Consider the following 22,798-nt stretch of genomic DNA (forward strand, 5'->3'; position numbering starts at 1 on the left):
GATACATAAAGGATCAGATAAAAGGCTGGAGGTACTGTGAGAGCTGTGTGTATATAGTTGGTAGAAACCAATTTTACACCAGATGGAAAATAATTGTCACAAAGAATATTATAAGGAAGTGACCCTTGAACTGAGTTATGAAAAGTGAGTGTTGTTGTCAGATGATGAAAGGGGTGAAGTCAGTTTTCCACAGAAGGGAAAGAGCAAGAGAAAAGGCACAGAAGCATGAATGAATACACTAGTTATATTTGTGTCGACCTAAAACAAATAGACTGCCAGTTATTTCTCCAGCAAAGATGGGTTTATCCGTGATCAGCAGAAGATAGCAATTCAGGGTCTGCAGCCATGGCGAGCCATGTGCAAGTCCCTGCATGGCAAGAGAAGGAGAATTCTTTTAAAAAGGAGCAAGGGAAAGTGGAAGGGCTATTGTAAACAAAGAGTCTGTGATTGGGAGATTGGAATTGACACATATATACTATTTTTTTAAACATCTTTATTAGAGTATAATTGCTTTACAATGGTGTGACACATATATACTATTGATACTATGTATAAAATAGACAACTGATGGGAACATAACTGTATAGCACAGGGAACTCTACTTAATGCACTGTGGTGTCCTAAATGGGAGGGAGGTCCAAAAGGGAGGGGATATCTGTATAATGTATGGCTGATTCATTTTGCTATGCAGTAGAAGCTAACACAACATTGTAAAGCAACTATACTGCAATAAAAATTAATTAATAAAAAAAAAACCCCAAAGAGTCTGTGGATTTTCATTGGCTGAATTGTTGCCAGGAAAGAAGAGGAGTTTTTCTTCTTCCTGTTGGGCTCTACCATTATCACAGAGTGTGAGATCTCCCCCGTCTAGGCTTTCAGCTCTATTTAACTGAGGTTTCTGCTTATTATTTTTTACATTTGGTAAGATGCAAGTAATCAGTAGTTCAGATTTGTACGGGCACAGGGAAGGATGAGGCTGGAGCTACAGGCGCTGATTCTAGCTATCATCTGAATTCCACACAAGTGCATGTTAATTACTCTCACTTTTCTGTTGGCTCCAGCACCCCCCATCATCACCTCAAGCGTCATAATTCCATCAACAATACCACCATCATCACCATCATCATCATTAATAATACGTCCATGGTTTATTCCTGTTGCCTTAGTTTTTACCTAACGGTGTTTTTCTGCTCTAGAATCCACCTCGAATAACCATGTTACAATTAGTTGTCCTGTCTCCTGAGCTCCAATTGGCTGTGACATTTTCTCACACCCACCTTGTTTTTTATGACCTTGACAGTTCTGAGGAGATCTGGTCAGGTGTTTTGTAAGATGTCTCTCTACTGGAATTTTCCTGATGTTTTTCTTCTGATTAGGTAGGAGCTATAGGTTTGAGAAGGAAGATCCCAGAAGTAAAGTGCCATTTTCATTACAGAATATCAAGGGCACATATTATCCAGATGATGTATGGCTGTGGGTGTTGACCTTGATCACCTGGTTGAAACAGTGTTTGTCAGGTTTCGCCACTGTGAAGTTATTCTTTTTTTCCACTTTCCACACTGTATTCATTGAAAGGGATTCACTAACCCCACACTCAAAGAATGGTTCCTTTCATTTAGGGTAGGACACTTACATAATTTATCGCTATTTTCATCTGCCATAGAACTCAGTATATTTCAGTTACTCGAATAAAATATTGTCTCTGATTTTTCTCTCCAACCTAAATATTTTTTACGAGAGTAGAATTTAAGATACTCAGGGTTAAGTAGGCTATCGGTAGTTAAAGTAGAAGCTGGCGTTTCTAATTTGTGCTGACCTCTGGAGAAGTTTCATCAACTTAGAATCATGATAAAATAATCCTCTCTTGGGAGAAGGAAGCAAATCAGACCGGGATCCGTCTGAGTATCTATTTTGGGTCCTTTGTCTGGGTCTCTGGGATGCCTTGGGAAACACATGTAATCAGTGCAGCTGTGGAAACTCTGCTTTGCTCAGCTCTAAGGACTGGCTGGATCTGGGGAGCTTGAGTATGAAGTTATTTGCAGATAAACAAATTCATTTCACACAGGCCACACTTAATGACCAAAATAACTGGTACACAAATGATCGACCCAATTACTTTGCTCACTTAATACTTCTAGCAACCATTTAAAACTGTAATTGTTAGCTGACTATTAAGGCAATTGAAAAAAATGGATTTAATCTTTATGAGGCTGCCTCAATTTTCCTGTAGAAAATGCTTTAGTTGCTCTTCTGATGCTACTCAACTTTTATAATCCACTGCTAATTCTTTCACAGCTAGGGATCTCCAAACTTAGGGAACTTATGATATAACTTTTATGATATAACTTATAACTTATGATATAACTTATAGCTTATGATATAACCAAGCATGGGGCTTGGTGTCAGAAAACAAGAAGTCAAACCCCTATTCTTCCCCTTGCTAGCTATGTGACTCTGAATAAGTCACAGTACCTTTCTGAGTCTTAGTGTCTTCATTGTAAAATGGGAACAAAATTCCTTGCCTATGAAATGCTTTATCAATTTATAAATGAGAACCTAATATTTACAGTGGTGGGTGTGGAGATCTACTCATTTTGCAGCCGCCCAAGACAAGCCTCCTGTGTAAGTTCCCTTACTTATTAAAACTGACACCTACCATTCTGGGTGGTCTGTCTCTTTCTTCAGTTCCTCCTTGCCCTTTGTTTATGGGGACCAGTTTGCAAACCAATGGGGAAAGAAACCCACATTTTGTAATGGGGTGCAGAATCTTAGTCATGTTCCAGGATGATGGGCCATATCCCCTCGGTAACATGTCTGCATGTGAGAAAGACATGAAATGGTGGCACAGAAACAGCAATCACCAAATATTCTCTGTGTGCCCCTTCATTACCCAGACCCCTGCACTAAAGTTGGAGCCATGTGACTAGTTCTGGTCAATAGACCACAAATGTCACATTCTGTCCAAGAAGGTGAAGAGTCCTATGCTTCTTCCATCACTTGTTGGCTGCCATGTTGCCCTTGGAGGCCCAGTGTGATAGATAGTAGAGTTATAAGATGGCAGAGGGCCACTGACCTTGCTCTAAACTTCATGTGAATGAGAAGAAAAAGTTTATTCTCTTATTCTCCTCTCTTAGTTCACTTGGACACTCTATACAGAGTTCCATAGACTGGGTGGCTTATAAACAACAACCATTTATATGTTACAGTTCTGGAACCTGGGAAGTCCAAGATCCAGGTGCAGGCAGATTTTGTGTCTGGTGAGAGCCATCCTCCTAGTTCATAGACGGCTGACTTTTCGCTATGTCCTCACGTGGCAGAAGGAGGAAGGCAGCCCTCTGGGGTCTCTTTATAAAAAGGGCACAGATCCGCTCATGAGGGGTTCACACTCATGACCTAATCACCTCCCGAAGTCTCCATCTCCAAATACCATCATATCAGGGACTAAGTTTCAACATATGAATGGGAGGGGCAAACATTCAGTCTGTAGGAGCCCCTGAAATTTGCAGTTTCTTTCTCTTATATTAGTCAGTCCATTCTACTAATACAGGGCAAAGACCAATTCCAGATGCTGACAAATGATCTTTTCTGCCACAAATAGAGCCATAACTGCTTAACTCCTCAAATACAAGCAGGTATTAAAATAGTCTTTTTTTGCCTCACTCCTGCCAAATTCTTTGCATCATAAGGGAATAAAGGGGGTTCTTGTCCACCTGTCTCCTCTGTAGGCACTGAGCTCCTATTTAAGTCGGTGACAATACCTCAGCCATGACAGTAATGGGGATGCCCATTAAGGCCTTCAGAGAAGGACAGTCATTTGCCCAACAGGGTGGATTTACTAAGGACTAGGTGCTCTCCTATAATTCAGTCTTAAACACTGAGGTGTTATTTTTCAATCCCAAAGGACCAAATGATATCTATGCCCACCTTCGCTCTCTGTCATGGCCAACGTATAACCTGCTGTAGCCCCACTCCTAGAAGAGTTCACCATGCTGACCCCATGGCCAACAGGAAGATACTAAATAGTATTTCTTGGGCTTCCCTGGTGACGCAGTGGTTGAGAGTCCGCCTGCCGATGCAGGGCACGCGGGTTCGTGTCCTGGTCCGGGAAGATCCCACATGCCGCGGAGTGGCTGGGCCCGTGAGCCATGGCCGCTGAGCCTGCGCATCTGGAGCCTGTGCTCCGCAACACGAGAGGCCACAACAGTGAGAGGCCCGCGTACCGCAAAAAAATAATAATAATAAAAATAGTATTTCTTAAGGATCTTTTAAGAAAATAAACTGAAGAGACAGAGCCTGGGTAACTCTGTGGGAAATTGATACCCCCAAAGGAGTCTAGCTAGATTTTAAAAAGTGTCCTAAAACTGGATTACAAATGTAGAGGGAGTCAGTTCTGTTTCAAAAGCAAAACCTTCAAAACTAGTAGTGGTATAAATGCAATAGATTTTCTTGGGCATGCGTTGATTTGGTGCTAATTTATAGTTCGCCATATTTTGCGTTTGCATCGCAATGCACAGCTAAAAATACAATGGGGATAGAGAAAGTGTTTGCTCTGAAGTTTCCCAACTATATTGCCTGAATCAGGGGTGAACAGTCTCAGCAGAGGAGAGAAGGAACATCTCCTTGTGCCAAGGCTACAACAGCTGGCAGCAGACAGCACCAGCTCCTGGATCTTCATTGACCTGGGAAGCAGGGACTGCTGGGTTACAGACTGACCAGAAACACAGTGGAAACTGGAGGATGGTTTTGTCCATCTTGAATCAGCTTCTTCGTCTTTCATTTACCCACTTCTCTGTTTCCCCCCCACACTCTAACCAGGATCATAAGACGCTTGTGCTATCGCTGCCAGCAGTTTCCATCCTGGGCAAAAACGGCACACAGACTGGCTGTGCGATCATCTGTCTAGAGTCACGCCATTCAGAATTCAGGATCCAAATCCAGAGTCCGTGCTTTCTAATCAGCTTCACTGCTTGCAACAATTTAAGACTAACTGCGAGATATATTCTGGCTAAATTGTTAATGATGGATAGGTGTATAATGTCAGAGGCTCTCATGCCCATCCGCCACCAACTGGCGATGACACGGAAGGGTTAACATGGCAGAGAAGGATGTTCTGTCAGGCACCTCTTGTGCTCTTTTTTATTCCTATAAAAAACTGATAAACAGAAATCTCAATTAAATAGAGTCAGGGGACCAAAATGGGGGAGCTCTCATGCCCTGTGAGCATAGCAAAGCCTAACAAGAAAATCAGACTCCTCTTCCTTCCTGGCAAAAGCTCAACCAATGAAAAGCCATGGAATCTTTGTTTAGGGTAGCCCACCCAACTTCCTTCTCCTCTCTATAAAGAGTTCTCCTTGGGAAATTGCAATTCACATATATGCACTACTATGTATAAAATGGGTAACTGATGAGAACCTACAGTATAGCACAAAGAACTCTGCCCAGTGCTTTGTGGTGACCTAAATGGGAAGGAAATCGAAAAAAGAGGGGACATATGTATATGTATAGCTGATTTACTTTGCTGTATAGCAGAAACTAACACAGCATTGTAAAGCAACTATACTCTGATAAAAAAAAAAAAAAAAGAGTTCTCCTTCCCTTGCCTTGCAGGGACTTGCACATAGCTCGCCGGGGTTGCAGACCCTGAACTGCAATTCTCTGCTGATCCCAAATAAACTCATCTTTGCCAAAGAAGACTGGCAGTCTATCTCTTTTAGGGCAGCACTACCATCCTCTTGTCCTCATGTCTGATTCCAGCAATGCCGATGCCAAGTCATCCTGTGCTAATTTGGGCTCACTTTCTGCTCATAACATCTCATAGCATCTCCACCTCAAGCATGAGCCTTATGCTTTTCATTTTTAATCCAGGGCTTTATGGACACTGTATGGTATGGAACACCAGTGGGAGTCTTATTTGAGGCAAGCTTGTGCAGGTCTGAAGAGTGGAGGGTTTGACACCGTTAGTGAAGATCTCAACCAGTGGGGACTAAGCTCCTGGGGAAAAGAATTCTCCATTCTGCTCAGGTAGAAAAATTTTTTTTCAGTCCTTATTTAAATGTTTTTATTTTGTTTGCTCTTTCTGATTACAAAAAATATTCTTTTATTCTAGACAATTTTTCGAAGAGTAAAAGTGTATTTATAAAATTCTCCTATAATGTCTAAATCGTTAATAATATTCCTTTTTTTCCAGTCTGCTACCATGTCTTCCCTTTATCATTGGACACTTTGTGTCCACATATGCAGGCAGAAAATTTTGAGAAGCATTTTATAAGCCCCTTGGAATGACCTTTAAGGAGTGATCCCAAGTTGCCTTTGGCAGTGACCAGTTCCATGATGCATCCTTAAATCTGCTATTCCTTCTTTCCTATCTCATTCTCCTTGACTCTCCTCCTTGGTCCTTGTAATCACTTCCCAAAGAAAGTACCTTCACATGAGTTCTTGTTTCAGACTCTGTTTTGGAGGAAACCTAAATCAAGACAAATGCAATGCAGAGAATATCAGCTGTGACACAAAAGCTATTATTCAGGTTTGCCAACTTAAGGAAAAGTACACAACATAAGAGTTGTGAGTTTAAGTTCTGTTCAGGGTCTACTGAGGACTGTAGCCTGGGAGACAGCTCTGAGGAACTGCTCTGAAGAGGTAGGGAAAGAGCCAGCATGTGTATGAATTTTGGGGCTAGGAAATACACGCAGTCAAGCATACATTTTGGTAAAATATTACTGATTACTGATAATCATAAGGAACAGATATCTCCCAATTGGATGATTTCAGTGCTTTTCTATATATGGGAACAGGTGCAAGAATCTGGGGTCGTTGAACTTCTTCCTGAGATATGCATCTGACTATCTAGGGACCTGTTTATTCAAAGCACAGAGTGCCTCGTCCTGTTTTCCATGCTGAACAACTGCAGTGGGTTGCAATTTAACCCTTGTATAACTGGGTGATGAGTGATGCTCCTTGTTCTTTTTTTGTTCCTCATCTAAAAAATTGGAATAACAACAGCTCGTACAGTTATGTAAGGATTAAATGAAGTAATGGATGTGCAAACACCTGCGGAAAAGCAGGCACCCAATTTAGCTATTAATTTCTTCTCTGCTCACTCCCGTCATATTTTAATACCCACACACGAAGAAATAGCTGATGGGAGAATTTTAGCTTGGACCGGGGGGAGAGCATTTTTGTCAAGAGATCCTTCCAACACCCACCTTAGTGATATGGAGTCTGATATGCAGGAAGACTTGTGCTAAGCTCCTCCAGGCTCTCTGAGCGGGAAGTGCTCAGACCTTAAGCAGTGGCAGCTGTCCTACTGTGAGCTCCTAAGGGATTTCTGAGGATAAGGAGAGTGATATTCATATCTTCCACTTGAAAAGAAGCAAAATCTGCCACCCCAGAATATGTCTCTTTGGCATGAGGCTTATCTTGAACTGATTAATTTTAAGAAACAGCAACCACAGGAAAAGCTCTAAAAAAGAAGATGTTACCCTTATGTAAAAGATATTTGCATTCATAAAGGAAATCTTCAATTGTAAGAGTGTCTCCTTCTCTGTACCTGAAAGAGGACATCGCTCCTAAATCTCTCAACACTCTTTTCATTGGAGAAAGGCATTCACTCAGATCTGCACTGCAGTCATGCTCTTGCTTACTGCACTTTTCCTGGTAATTTCCCATAGCTGTCCTTCCCCCACCCAACATCTTTCATTTGTCTTTAGCTGAAGATGGTATTTAAGGTGATGGCTTGGACCATTTCAGGAGTTACTCATTTTTCCTGAGTATCTCCCATGTATGTAGGAGGTATACATGTTAGTGAACTTCTTTTTTTCTCCTATTAATGTCTTTTATTACAGGGCGGTCTCAGGCAAAAACCTAGGAGAGTAGAGGGAAAATTTAAAAAAAATTTTAAACAGAGTTTAAAAAATATGTTTAAACAAATATGTTTAAAAAAATATGTTTTATGAACTCCTCAACATCTGATCAGGCTATCCATGGGTTCTGAAGAACACATCTAATGCAAAAAAAAAGTAGGTGAGGGAAGAGGTGACAGGAGAAATAATAATTTCCTCTGGGGGAAACATCAATAGCAGAAATGCAGTGCCCAGGGTAAAGAGTATAAAGGTAGGAGGAAGCAGAATGAATTCTAGTCTGAGGAGGAAATTCTCAGATTTCTTTGAGAATTTCAGGCTAGAAAGTTGGGGGAGGGGAATATTTTCTTTAAGGTTTTAAAGAAGAGTGAGTGAGCAGAATGGTGGAGAAGAAAGACTTGGGAGAGTTGGGAGGAGGAATTTCTCTTCTGTCGAGAAAGCCATGTCTGGTTCTCTTTCTCTGGGGACCCCTCACCCTATTTGCTTACGGTATGCTTGTAATATCTTGCTGAGTCAGTACATTCAGAGCATCTTGAGACAGAAGTTGAAATCAGGACAGTCATGCCAGAGTCCATCCACATAACCACTTAAAAACCATACTTGAGAATGAGACTTTCTTTCATGAACCTGGCATCCAATATGCGTGGAGTCAGCCTTTGCCCATATGTATTCACTGTCACGGTCAACTGGTTCCCCACTATTTGCCCTAATGTACATACCTGGGATTCTGCCTCAGTTTCCCCTGGGGTTTTTAACTTTATCCCAACCCTGAGCACATTGACTCTTTCTTGTCCCCTGTGTTTCCTGGGGTTGGGATGATGTAGGTGTAAGGAAAGAAAACTTTTCCCTTTCTAGGTTCTTTGGCTGGTCTAATAATTAAATTGACATACAACAGATTAACAGGAAAAAAAAATTTAATTTCATATGTACGGGATCCCCAAAGATATGATGCTCAAAGAAGTGACCAAAGCGAGCAGTTTTTATACTTTTTGGACAAAGAAACAAAATTTGGGAAGAATTTGTAAAACAAAGGGCTTTGGGCTTGGGGTAGCTAAGTAGTGAAGAAGTAACAAGGTTTGTTTATACAGACTTCTTAGACCTGAACTTCCTATTCCTGGTAAGATGGATGTCTCTTTACCCCCTGGTACAGAGAAGGTATGTTTCACATGGGAGGTTTATTTCCTGCCTTGAGGGGGACAAAGGATGGTCAGAATGTTCTTCTTGCACCTGCTATTTCTTCAGTAAGTTTAATTCACAATAATCAATATGCCAAAGTAGCATATTTCGGGAGAGTATATTTTACTCATCTTCATAGATAAATGCAATATGACAGAAGGTAGTGTCAGCTGTAATAAAAATGCACAATGTAGGAGCTGTGAGTTTAGTTTTATTCAGGGTCTTACTGAGGCCTATATTCCAGGAGACAGCCTCTCAGGTAGCTCTGAGGAACTGCTCTGAAGAGGCAGGGGGAAAACAACAGTTTATATATGATTTTGGCTAGAGAATGTGTGCAGTCAAGTCTACAACTCGGTAAAAGATTACTGCTCATCACAAGGAACAGATATCCCAGTTAATGATTTTAGTGCTTCTTTATGTATGGGCAGATGCAAGAATCTAAGTTCATTACAATATTTCCTGAGAAATATCTAACTATTTAAGGGCCTGTTTTTCCAAAGCACAGAGTGCCTTATCCTGTTTTTCCTCCTGAATTCTTTTCAGCGTTCTCTGTAGGTCAGTGACCGCAGTGGCTAATGACTTGAGTCTTGTAGGTGGTGGGCAGCATTCTTTGTTTTACGGTAGAGGCTCCAAGTGCCTAGCTATTCTTTCTTTGGTGAATGTCTCCTAGTGAAAATGGACAATAAACCTTGATTTAGTCCAATCTATACCCTCTCCAAACCTTTTTCATCATGAAAACAGAGAAGCTTCAGTGTATACCTTTGAGGAAGGCTTGAAAATATTCCCTTGTCCCAAATCTGTATCACCACGTCTGCTCCGCAGGGCGACAGCTCTGTAGTCTGCAAATGCTCTGACTCTGAGGCTAGCCAGAGTGGATTTACATTTAAGTGTTCACTTACTTCTTCTTAGTGGCAAATCTCTTAACGTCTTTCAGCCTCGTGTTTCCATGTAATAAAATATAGGGGAGAATATTTAACTCTAATCACTGTTACTGTAGCTGTATATAAAATATGACAGGGACTTCCCTGGTGGTCCAGTGGGTAAGACTCCACACTCCCAGTGCAGGGGGCCCGGGTCAAGCCCTGGGGGAACTAGATCCCGCATGCATGCCGCAACTAAAAAAATAAATAAAAGGATCCCGTGTGCCGCAACTAAGATCCGGTACAGCCAAAATAATTAATTAATATTTTTAAAAAATAATATATGAAGATAATAAATAGTAGGTATTTTTAAAGTGTTAATAGCCCTTCTTTCCTAATTATCATCCCATTTCATCCACCTTCATGAGATCCTTGGGAAAATCCTACTGGGCACCATGCATCATGCCCATTTTTAAATAAATGTAAAACTTTCCAATAGAGGAAAAACGAACTTGCCTATTTCTTTCCATGGCAGAGAGTATAATCAAGTTTCAGTATATGTCCTTGGTCTCACACAAAATTACAAGGCTTTCAAAAAGTAAGAAAATTTGTTTAACAAACTGGTATCATTTTCATGATTGTAACAAGAAGCATATTATGTGTTTCAATTTTTATATTTCTGATAGTTTCAGGCCTAGTGGATATATTCTGGGAAATGGTTTACAGATAGTAAAAATCGACATCGATGAACCTTTCCCTCTCTTTTCATGAAAAAAAAAGAAAAAAATTACAAAATGTTACTTCTGAGAAAATTTGGTGCTCAAAGACGCCACCTACTGGAAGAAGACACAGGAACCTGGCGTTTCTGCCACTGTATCCTTAGAAAAATTGAAATAAGAATTGAACTACAATGAGGTATCACCTCACACCAGTTAGAATGGGCATCATCAGAAAATCTACAAAAAACAAATGCTGGAGAGGGTGTGGAGAAAAGGGAACCCTCTTGCACTGTTGGTGGGAATGTATATTGATACAGCCACTATGGAGAACAGTATGGAGGCTCCTTAAAAAACTAAAAATAGAATTACCATATGACCCAGCAATCCCACTACTGGGCATACACCCAGAGAAAACCATAATTCAAAAAGACACATGCACCCCAATGTTCATTGCAGCACTATTTACAATAGCCTGGTCACGGAAGCAACCTAAATGCCCATTGACAGATGAATGAATAAAGAAGATGTGGTACATATATACAATGGAACATTACTCAGCCGTAAAAAGGAATGAAACTGGGTCATTTGTAGAGACGTGGATGGAGCTAGAGACTGTCATACAGAGTGAAGTAAGTCAGAAAGAGAAAAACAAATATCGTATATTAACGCATATATGTGGAATCTAGAAGAATGGTACAGATGAACTGGTTTCCAGGGCAGGGGTGGAGACATGGATATAGAGAACAAACGTATGGACACCAAGTGGGGAAAGCGGAGGGGGGGATGAATTGGGAGATTGGGATTGACATATATAAACTGATGTGTATAAAATAGATAACTAAGAACCTGCTGTATAAAAATAAATAACTAAATAAAGTTACCAAAAAAAAGGATGGCTGCACAGTTCCAGACATCACACCCTCACACACACACAAAAAAAGTTCAAGGAAAAGGTAGGGATGAATGGGTCCCACTTTTCATATTTTACAGACCAAGTTACAGGGTTTGACTCCGAGAGATCTGAGCTTCCCAAACTAGCACAGTCCAGCGTTAAGTGGAGAGATGGATTTGTGTTGCTACTTTAAATCTATTTCCTTTGACAGCCAAGATGCCCGTTCAGTGGATTAGAGCGATTGCGTCTGTTAATATCTTCCCTTTACCTAGCATGCTATAGTTTACAAATGATATTTTCACAAATATTATTCAAATTACGTCTTATAATCACTCAGTGTCCCTATTTTCATTCCCTAAAGTCACACAGCTGGTAAACAGACAGAGCTGAAAATTAAACTCAAGACGCCAAACTCTGCCTTTCATGGGAGGCTTCAGTCTTGTTGATTTCCTTAAGCCTTTTTCCTTTGGGGACCTGTGCAGAATTACCTCTAGAGAACCATGGGAAGCTGCAGTGGTAATTTGGTTTATAGCCATTCGATTCATTGTTCTACTGTCAAACGTCTACTCTGGTGGCACAACCAATTGGCATTTCTCTGGGTGGTTATAAGCACTGCTGGTAGTTAAAATACACAGAGTGAAATACATCCAGGAACAAAGAGAAAGGGTAGATGGTAATGCAGATAATACATCCAAAAGGCTCAAATCAGACTTCTTTCATGCATGGAATTTTCCCTCAAATCAAGGAAAAGATGCTTGCAGATAGAGGAGATTAGCCATCTGAAGACCGATTTACATTTGATTTTATAATTATAAGCGACCTCTCCGCCTTCCCCACCAGCCTCTACTCAGGGAATTTCCTGAATATATTTTACCCTATAGAAGAATAGGAGCTGGAAAAGAGCGAACAGGATAATAAAAGCAAATAACACTAGATGTTTCTGAATCATTTAACAACTCAATAAGTGCTTTCCTGTGCCTTGTCTCATTTGTCTCCTATTAGCAAATCATCAAGGAAGGCAAGTCCAGTATAATTATTAGCCCTATTTTACAGACTAGTATACTGAGTTTTAGAGAATTTAAATAATTTAGACACAGAGAAGTAAGGGAGCAGCTAAATAATCTAATGGCGATGATTTCTTTACTAGAATCTTAAAATATAATGGCATGCACGTTTACATTTCTTTTTATACATAGAAGTTTATTTTTAACTCTAAAATTGACAGAAAAAATATGGAAAGTTTGGGGGAGAAATCCCACAATTATGCAAAATATATTCATTGAGCATCTACTCTTCTATGTGTCAGGCACTGGTCTAGATGTTGAGAACATAGTGATGATCCAAACAGATAAGTCCCCTGATCCCTGAAGCTCACATTCTTGAGGGATGTAGAAAAACAATAAGCAACTCAACAAATAAATCTATAATGGTATAGAATGTGATGGAAATGGAATGCTAATAAACAGGTTAATCTAGTGGGAGAAAAAAATGGATTGAGGAGGTCAGGAAAGATGTCGTTTAGGAAGTGGTATTTAAGGTGAAATCTAGATGACAGGAAGTTTAGTATCATCTGTAGTTAGGTGTATATCATCTGTATTGCCCGGTCAAAGAATACTAATGCAAAGACTCTAAGGTTTGCATGAGCTCAGTCTGAAAGAAGTTAAAGAGTCGGAAGCAATGTGATTTCAAAACAAAGATGAATGAGAGATGAGTTCAGACAGAGACAAAAACATGCTGTCTTGGACTTTGGATTCTATCCCGAGGCCAGTGGACGGTCATTGGAGAATCTTAGGCGGGAGTAATATGACCTGATTTATGTTTTAGAAGATCACATTGGCTGCTTGTGAAGAATAAACGATGGGACATATGGGGAGAAGTAGGAAGAACATTTAGATGCTATAGCAGTGGTTCAGAAGAGAAACTGCAATGTTAGAGATTAAGGTGATGTACATAGAGATGAAGAGAATTATACTGATTCAGAGAATAAAGCTGACAAGACATGCTGGTGGATCACATGTGTAGAGTGAAAGAATACCCTTAGGTCTTTAATTTGAGCAACTAGGTGGATAGTCATGCCATTCTCTGACATACGAAGACTGGGATTGATACAGGTTGGGACAGAGGAAAATGAGAATCAATCTTTTGGTTTGGTCATGTTGTGTTTGTGATGCATGAGAAATATACAAGTGGAGGTGGCAAAGAAGTAGTTAGATGTATGAGCCTGGAGCTCAGTAAGAGGTCAAGACTGGACCCGAAATGCTGATTTGGAAATCATTACCATATGGATGATACCTAAAGCTATGATACTGGATGATACTAATTTTAGGAGAAAGGGCACAAAGAGAAGACAATAGAGCCCAGAAATGGATGCCTGGGGCACTACAATATTTAGAGGTCAAGGAAAAGAAGAAGAGATAGCAAGGAATTAGAGAAAGAGCAGTCGGGGGGCAGGAAGAGTATCAGGGGGTGTAGTGTCAGGGGAACCCAAGGAAGAGAGCTCAGAAAAGGAGCTGACGGTCAACTCTGTCAAAGACTGATGAGAAGTCGAGTAATATGGAATAGAAAAGTTACCAAAGAATAAAATATATGAAAGCCTTGACAAGAACTGTGGGGACAGGGCCCGTGGGATGTGAAAAGTTGTGCTGGGAAGAAGAGCAAAGAAATGGGCCTGTAATTATTCAAGGAAGAAGGAAACAGGAAAGCTGTTTGTTTCAGGTGGATGATTCGACCACTGCAATAATAATCAGATTTTAGTACATTTATTACTCATTTTTAAAATATGTCCAAGTTTGACAAACTATTTTGCACCTTACTTTTCCCATGACGTATGATGGCATCAGCTTACCAAGTTATGATAGATTCTGTACACGGATCATTTTTAACGGCTATATAATGTCACATTGAATGAATCTGTGGTCGTTTGTATATTATTTGAGCATTTGTGTTGCCTCTAACTTTTTGCTTTTAGAAATGGACATTTTTGTGCAGAGGTCATTTTTTATATTTTGGACTGTTTCTTTAGGTCAATATCCCAGAAGTGTCTCCTGAGTCAAATTATCAAAAGGCTTTTTCAAACTATTGTACCAGTTCAAACTGTTATCCACAATATATAAGATTATTTCATTCATCTCCTTGTCCTTACCATTGAGTCTAATTGTTCGAGAAAGGGGTAATAATTAATGGGTGAATCAAGCACTTTGGTGTTTTCTGTTTGTTTTCTCTCTGGGACACATCTGTTTATGTTTTTTGCCTGTGTGTGTATTAGGCTCTTAGCATCTTGTTTATTCTCTTTAAATTATCAGTCAGAAGAGTCCCAACTTTTCATTGAATGTAGTTTCTTGAGCCTGTCATTTATCTTATTATTTTAGTTAAGCATTTTGCTTTCTTTGTCACTTAATGGAAACTTTTAATTTTGATGTAATTAAATATGCTAATCTCATGAATGTTTATCTCAATGTGCTTTTTCTCCTTCAAAGATTGTCTGTGATAAAACCTTAACCCCAGAGTTCAAGACTGTCTCCCCCTACATCCACTGGCATACGTCTGAGGAAAGCAAACTCATTTAATAATATTGTTAATTTAGAGCGCTAGTACATATCAGTCAAGAGCAAACTGTGCCCCCAAAATAAGCATCTAATAAAATTCCTTCTAAAAGGCAAATGTAGTAACGTTTTGTTTTTCTCCACACTCGAAACAATGTCAGACAATTCTTGGTTTATTGGGATCAAGAACTTCCACAAAAGAAAGGATTGTGTATTAAGGATAAACACACACCAACTGGAGAAGGAGAGGGGCCCCCAGCATGTCTTTCTAGGCCCTATTGATACAGTCCCACCAAGCTCCTATTGTAGATTCTGTTAATAGCACAAGCTACAGTTGATGGAACTCTCACCGTAGGCTAAATACTTTGCATATATGATCTCATTAATGCTGTCAACAGCCCTTCTAGATAATTGCTATTAGCTTCATGTTATAAGCAGCAGCACAGACAGGACTCCAGGCCAGGTGTGCATGCCTCTCAGACTCATTCTTTAACCCCTATGCTCTCTGCCTCTCTCGGGTTGCCACTGCTTGAGGTTCTGGATCTTGGCGCTAAGATCTTCCCTCATTATTGGTGGTCACTATGGGGATCAGCTCTGACCTCTCTTCTCCAGGATTGATCACAGCCACCTTGGACTTCTGATTTTTCCCACTCTTACCTCACTCCCTGGCTCTGCCCCTTGAGAGGATACAAGAAACAGCCGGAGTTCTTGGAGATACAGTATTGCTTCAGTGGAGGTATTTAAAACAATTAAAGCTGCAGAAAATATTATTCCGTGAATTAAAGGTACCCTGTTCTGTTCAGTGTTGCTTTTGTGGCCAATATGTGTGTGGTTAGGAGGTGTTCTTGAAATTGAAAATTGCCAAACTATATAAGGAAACTCGTAGTCTTAAGGTTTTGTATTTTTAGAGCTGTCAGCAACTCTAGGAATCAATTTCATCTCCACTTCCAGCTCTGTATTTTAGAGATGAGTGTCCTACAGTAAAGAAACTTTCCCAAGGTCCCATACCTCCCTGTAGAGCTGGCGCCAGAACCTGAGTTTTCTTCTGTTCATTAATCTGGCTGCTATCGTCTGCTGGTTTCTCCATGCAGGCAAGGAGAAAAGGAACAGAACTAAGATTTATGGGGCAATTCTCATGTATCTGGCACACTGTTCATCCATTTCCATGAATCATCCTATTTAATCCTCTAAATATTATTGGTGTTCTTATCTCCACAGCACAGATGAAGAAAATGAGGCAGAGAATTGAATCACTTGCACATGATCTATAAGCCTTAGAGCCAGGATTTGAATCCATGCTCATGAAACTCTACACAGTAGACACTGGCATCCCACCAAGAGCAACTAGGAAAATCACACAGAGACTTTTGGCCACACAGCTCATCCACATCAGAATGTGACTCCTTGCACAGCTACTGATTCTCTTCCCTGCAATATTCCAGGGATGAACTGTCCTTGAGGAAGAAATGAGATGCCAATGACCAATAGCCAAAGTAGAGGCCCGCCTTCTGAAAAGGAGAAGCTGGCACAATCGAGAGGATAGTGACCACAACGATGGGGCTCAGACACATGGTGGGAGCAGTTGGGTATATTTAGCCTGAAGGGAGGCAAAGGGATTGACTTGAGAGCAGTTTTCAGACATATCAAACATTATTAGGCTGAAGATGGTGACCAGCTGTTCCTTATCATCTCTAAGAATAACAGCAGAGGAATCTGCATTAAACGCCAGAAATGGAGAAAAGGCAGCGCTTCCAATCTTCATAGCGAAGGAGGTGGACAAAGCATGGGGATGTGATGAAGTCTTGTTGGGAGAAACATTATTCATCAAACTCTTGGAAAGGATTAGCAATAGTTCTGTGTCAGGTTGTAAAGAATTACTGATGTGATAAAGTCCCTTCCAGTCTACTCTTTCTAAGAACCTATAAATTTATAAATACTAAAAAATTTCATCAGAAATGTAATAATGATGATAAATAAAAATAAATATGGTGATTATAGTGGGCAACTATTGTTTTCTTCTCAGCATCCTGCCTTCTAAGGAGGACATCTCTACTCCTCCTGGTTCTTTTGAGATTATTCCTCTCCCATCTTATTCACACGCCTGAAGTAGGAGGAGCTCCCATACATGAGCTCACCCTCTGAGTACATTTGATTGGTCCAGGGGTTGGGCCAATGGTCCCTTCCCTGGGATTTTTGGACTTGGAAAGGAGGGACTCATGCTATCAACACTAACCTTGGAAAATATATGAAAAGCTTGGGAGTTGTCATTTGCCATTTATCATACAAGGTGAACCTGAGAAATAAAGCAGGGATGAGAGTGAAGGATACCTAGCTTAAAAAGAGAGAAAAAAAGTAGGGAAATAAATCAGATTCAAAAAAAGGAGCAAATATAATTGATCAAGGACCTTTGTATCAATACTATTCAAGTTTCTGGTTCTGACTTCTGATAAGTTACAAACACATTCCTATCTCATGCAATCACAAGACCATTTATAATAAATTGTCCTTTGGTTAAGCCAGTTTGAGTAGGGTTTCTGTCATGTAAAACCTAAGAGTGTTTGCTAATACTATAATAACAATGATGTTGGGAATCATTACAATTGTAGCTATCACCAATTTTGTGGTCAATGTTTATATTATGGTTTCTTACTTTGCATCTCTGTATTTTCATAAACATCCCCCTGTTCTTTGGATACTGTAGGTATCGTGTTGGGATAGAGAAGGCTAAATTCAATTAAAAATATTGCCATGAGACATATTGACAGGACTAGAAAAGAATAAAATGACTCTGATTCTACCTGAAGGAAGATTCAATTATTTTTGAGGTGTAGAACACAAATGATTCTTGGCTTCTACTTTTTCATGAAACTCAACACAGCCCAGCCTCATATCTTGTTCTTCTCCCTCTTGTCAAGGCAGCTGACTCCTCAAATATTCCTAGGCCCACCTGACCTCAGGGCCTTTGCACTGAAGTACTAGGAGAATGTTTGACACTTCATGAGCACTCAATATTCCCCGGGCTACAGTGGTTTGCTGGCACTGGGCATGGAGGGATGAAGATGTGCACTGAGGTTGAAACAAAATAATAAAAATAGCATCAAAAAGATAATTAACTTCTAGCCCTCAACAGCTAAATTGCTGAGCCCTAGCCACTCCCCAAATCTTGCATGAATGAATTCGGAAGTTAAGTCCACTTGGAGCATCTCACATATACTCCCAAGGGCAGTCAGATATGCATACGTTGTCTTTCCCCTCTGCTGCTCCCAGCTTGGATTGAGTGTTAACAGGTTCCTGCAGATATATTTCCTGCTCTCCTAGCTGGGTCCCGAGAAACCTCTGCACTGGATCAAGATGAGGGAAATTTCTCATCTGCTTGGGAATCCACTGTTACAGGCCTGCACTGCTGACCTGTGCCCTCCGAAACTTGGGTTCATTTTTTTTGACACTGGAGCTTTCTTTTTTCTTATCTCCATTAGGGCTATCTGTCCATAAGTCTGATGAGGGAGTGTTAAAATGAGAGTCGGTTACGACAGAGGAAAATTTAAGAGCTGTTAATTGGGCAGTGCTCAAAAGTACTTTTCCCTTTCAACCACTGTCCAGAGCAGCCTGGGCCCCTGGATAGTTTTGACCCATGAGATCCACTCCTGAGGATACCGAGGGGTCGTCTTATTTCCCGGCATTTTGAGGAGGACGAGAATGGGGGGCATATTAACATGTGTAATGTGTCTGGCCAAACACTGAGCTAGAGGCTGTTTCCAACATTTACTTCTCACCATAACAGAGTAATGTAGCTAACACTATTCCTGTTTCTATATGGGCCAGATGCTCAGAGGGAACTTCCCCAGGGCAACACAGCCAGTAAGTGACAGAGCTGGAAGCCACATCTTTGTCACTCAGATACTGAACTCACTGCATCACGCTCTCTTCCACTAGTTACTGTCTTTCCCATCTGTGAGAAAACAGAGCCCTAGACCATTGCCTTGGTCCTCCAGACAGCACAGACATGAAAAGGGTTAGTAGGCACCCGTTTTAAGAACTTATCTGATGCACGACAAATGAGGAAACAGAGACATGGATAGGGGAAGTGACTTAGCTACTATCATGTGGCCGCCTAGTGTTTGAGATAGAGTCTCCTGACATTTCCATGAGTGTTTTATTTTCTCCCTAAATCACGACAATTGGTGGATTGGGGACAGTACATGGAGAGGGCATTTGCTTGTCTCTGAAGAATCTCCAACCCTAACTTCACGGGCTGCACTGAGCCCGGGACAATGAATTATGACCCTGTAGTGAGCACCTGGCATTCTCTTTTCAGCTACTGACTGCTCTGTGCAGTTTCTGGGGCTGGATCCAGCTTGGTAAATGTCTAGGGAAACTACGGAATAAGTGACTTTGAGATAAACAAGTGTTTACTTGCTCTTGAAATGACTTTAATTACACCTGTCAAAAGATTTCCACTTGAACAGATTTAACAAGGAAACTAGAGGGTGAGTGGACATTTAGAGCTCCAAAGCTGAAAGGCTCAGCAATTATGTTCCTCTGGGCTCCTTTTTCAGGGCACCTGCCAGGCTCAAGTGCTGAGAGCAGCCAGGAGAAGGCTGAGCAACAGTGGGGTCTGAGACAGACCACACTAGGGAAAGCGGCTTCTTCACCGCGGACACTTCTTGTTTCTCCCGCCCTCCGAAGGTAGGAATGCCTGAGGCTCAACCCGACAAACACAAAGCCCTGGCTACTGAAGGCACTTTGAAGGTTATCTAACGCCAAGCCCAACCCAACACTGCCCCAGCTCTACATTATCCCCAACACGACAATGCTTCGGCCTCTGCTTGAATTCCTCCAGTGACAATGAACTCACTACGGAACCCCATCTTCTTTAGGCAGTGATGGGCATAGTAATGAGGGCTGGACTCTGAGGTGTTAAGACCTGAGTTTAAATATGGGATTCCTGGCTGATAAACTGTGATTCTGGCCCAGTTTCTTATCTCTCTGGCCCTCGGTTTCTCTGTTTATCAAATGGAGATAAAACCAGAGCTGGTGGTGATTCAGTGATAGAATATCTAGACTTAACTGTGAGGGTTCAGGCACACTTCAGCACCCACTTTGAACCTTAATTTTCCCTTCTGTACAGTGGGAGAGGGGGCATTCGTTGTATCAACATCATAGGGTTGGTTTAAAATATGGAAAGTAGCAATGCTTTAAATCAGAAAACATTAGCAAGTCTTAGTTTTGCCAGGTATTTTGGGCATCCATTTCCTTTATCAGAGCCTCAGCACTGAGTCAAGTGGAAGAAATTAGGAACATACTGACTTAGTTCCAAGCAATTGATGTTTTAGAAATTAAGTGGAAAATACTGTGATGAGAAATTGTTTCTAAGGTATTAATGTATTCCAAATATTTGGAGAAATGTTGAAATTCAGCAAGTAGGAGTGGAGCCATCCTTCTCCTCTAAGCAAAAGCTTTGGCTTCTGAAAATCATTATTGAAATTGATTTTCATTTCCTTATTGAAAATTCACTGAATTTAGAAAATGAATAAAAATACGAAACAACTCTTTTGTAGAACTTTTAATTGCCATTTACATAGATTGTCTGAGGGTTACATGAAGTAATTGAAGGAAAATTTCATTTGTATGTATGTCATAAGCACCCAATTATTATTAACCACTATTAATTAATTAGATTGTTGTTTCATCATCTCTAATCCAAACACTTGAGTCTGAATATGTGGCCTATTTGGGGCTTTTTCTTCTAAGTCTGTACCTGTGGAGACTGGCATGTGGATCTCCTTTTGGTAGGAAGTTCTACTCCCTGTTTGAGACTTCCCCTGTTGCTCAAAGAAATGCTACGTCCTATGTCCCAACACCAGTTATCTTACTGCTGCAGTACATTAGGGGTAGGTATTACTACTGAACCATTTCACACTCTATCGCTAGGGCTACAGTCTCACGCAATATATTCTCATTCAATCATCTCAAAGTTATTTTTGCAATACTTGAAAATTTGGGCACTTAGATTATGCGTGTTTGGCTACTGTGCATGTATAGGCAAAAGAAGAATGAAAAACAAAGTGCAGCCAGTGCAAATCCCCATGAGAGCTGGTGAGAGTCTGGCCCTAAACCGCGAGGTTTCTCTCCAGAGAGACAAGCACGACACAGAGAGAGTCAGTGGCTTGTCACCAGTTTCCTTTATTGGCTGCATGACCTTTGCTCTTGGAAATGAAGGTGACAGGCTCCTAGTGACCTTGATTCTGGGAACTAGAGAACAGGAGAGAGCTGCAGTATTGCAGCAAGGCATCCTTGAGCAAAAGGACTATGTCTGGGCATAGTAATAGTTATCACTGGGCAAGGAGAAAAGGAGAAAGGAAAAGAAAGAGGAAGGAAAGAGACAGGGAGACATTATTGAATCATTACTCCATACCAGACACTATTAAGTAAGTTAGTTCATTTGATATTCATGACAGACTCATAAGGTAGATATTATCTCCATTTTACTTACAGATACTTAGGTTCAAAGAGTAACTCGATCACATAGCTACCACGTAGAAGAGTTGGATGCAAATGCACGGCACTATGGCTTCAAATAATAAAATAAAGAATTATCGTTAATATTTGAGAGCACGCAATGTGAAAGACCCTGGATACTTAACTCACATTTAAGGTTTATAACCACACAGAAAAGTAGGAATTGAAACCCCTCCTTTATGGTGAGAAATATGAGATGCAGAGGGCTTGCCCAGCTTTGTCAAGGTCACACAATTGTAAGTGATGCTCCCAGGATTTGAAAGCTGGTATCCCTGGCTCCAAAGCATACGCACCTTTCACCCAGTACTCCCACCCTTGCACGTACTCTATTTCAACAGGCAAATTGTCATTGAAGACCAGAGCTCTCCTTTCTGAAACTGCAAGTACTTCTGGCAACTTGGAACGCTTAAAGCCAATGCCCCAGCCATGTGTGTGACTTCAAAACATTTCTATTATTAATGATATCATAATTTTCTCCATAGCAATACTCCCTTAAGTTCCAGCTCTTGTGAGTGAATAAAGATTAAAGCCACTTGGAAAGAACAAAGTGGCATATCAGAACAGAGCAACTTCTTTTTCAAAGTGTAATTTTGAAAAAGAAAACTGGCATTAAATACCAAGAATGCAAGAATTATAAAGTCTAACTCACCCAGAATGTTAGATGGAGATTTGGAAAATGTATAATGGATGTACTCATGTTCCCATGGTGGGAAGTGGAAGAAAGAGAACAAGGACCGTTCTCCATGGTGTTCACCATCGATGACACATTTACCACACCTCTGCACTTGGCAAGCTTAACTATAAGGATAACAACACTTTTATATGATGCTCATACCATGCCCCAGACAATATACTAAGTGCTTTACATACTTCATCTCATTTAACACTTACAATACCCTAGGAGGAAACTGATACCCAATGAAGTTAACTGCTTCCTCTCACAGCTGATTAAGTGGCAGGGCTGGGATTTGAACTTGAGCCTTCCTGACATTAGAGTTCTGCACTCAAAATTCACATGTCCCATTAAACAAGTCACCTAAGGATCATTCACGGGCATTTGTTTTCCACAGTCCTCTGATCTATTCGTTTCACTATTAAAAACATCATGAGTATATTCCTGAGTGAGGCAAGGGAAGAACTATGAAAAAGCAAAGTGTATATGAAAAATAATCTACATTAAGCAAGTCACCTCCTTCCCCTGGACCTCAACCCTCCCATGTGTACAAGGGGATTT

The sequence above is a fragment of the Monodon monoceros genome, unplaced genomic scaffold (genome assembly GCF_005190385.1).
Source record: "Monodon monoceros isolate NGI ecotype Baffin Bay Population unplaced genomic scaffold, NGI_Narwhal_1 Super_Scaffold_14, whole genome shotgun sequence".
NCBI lineage: Eukaryota > Metazoa > Chordata > Mammalia > Artiodactyla > Monodontidae > Monodon > Monodon monoceros.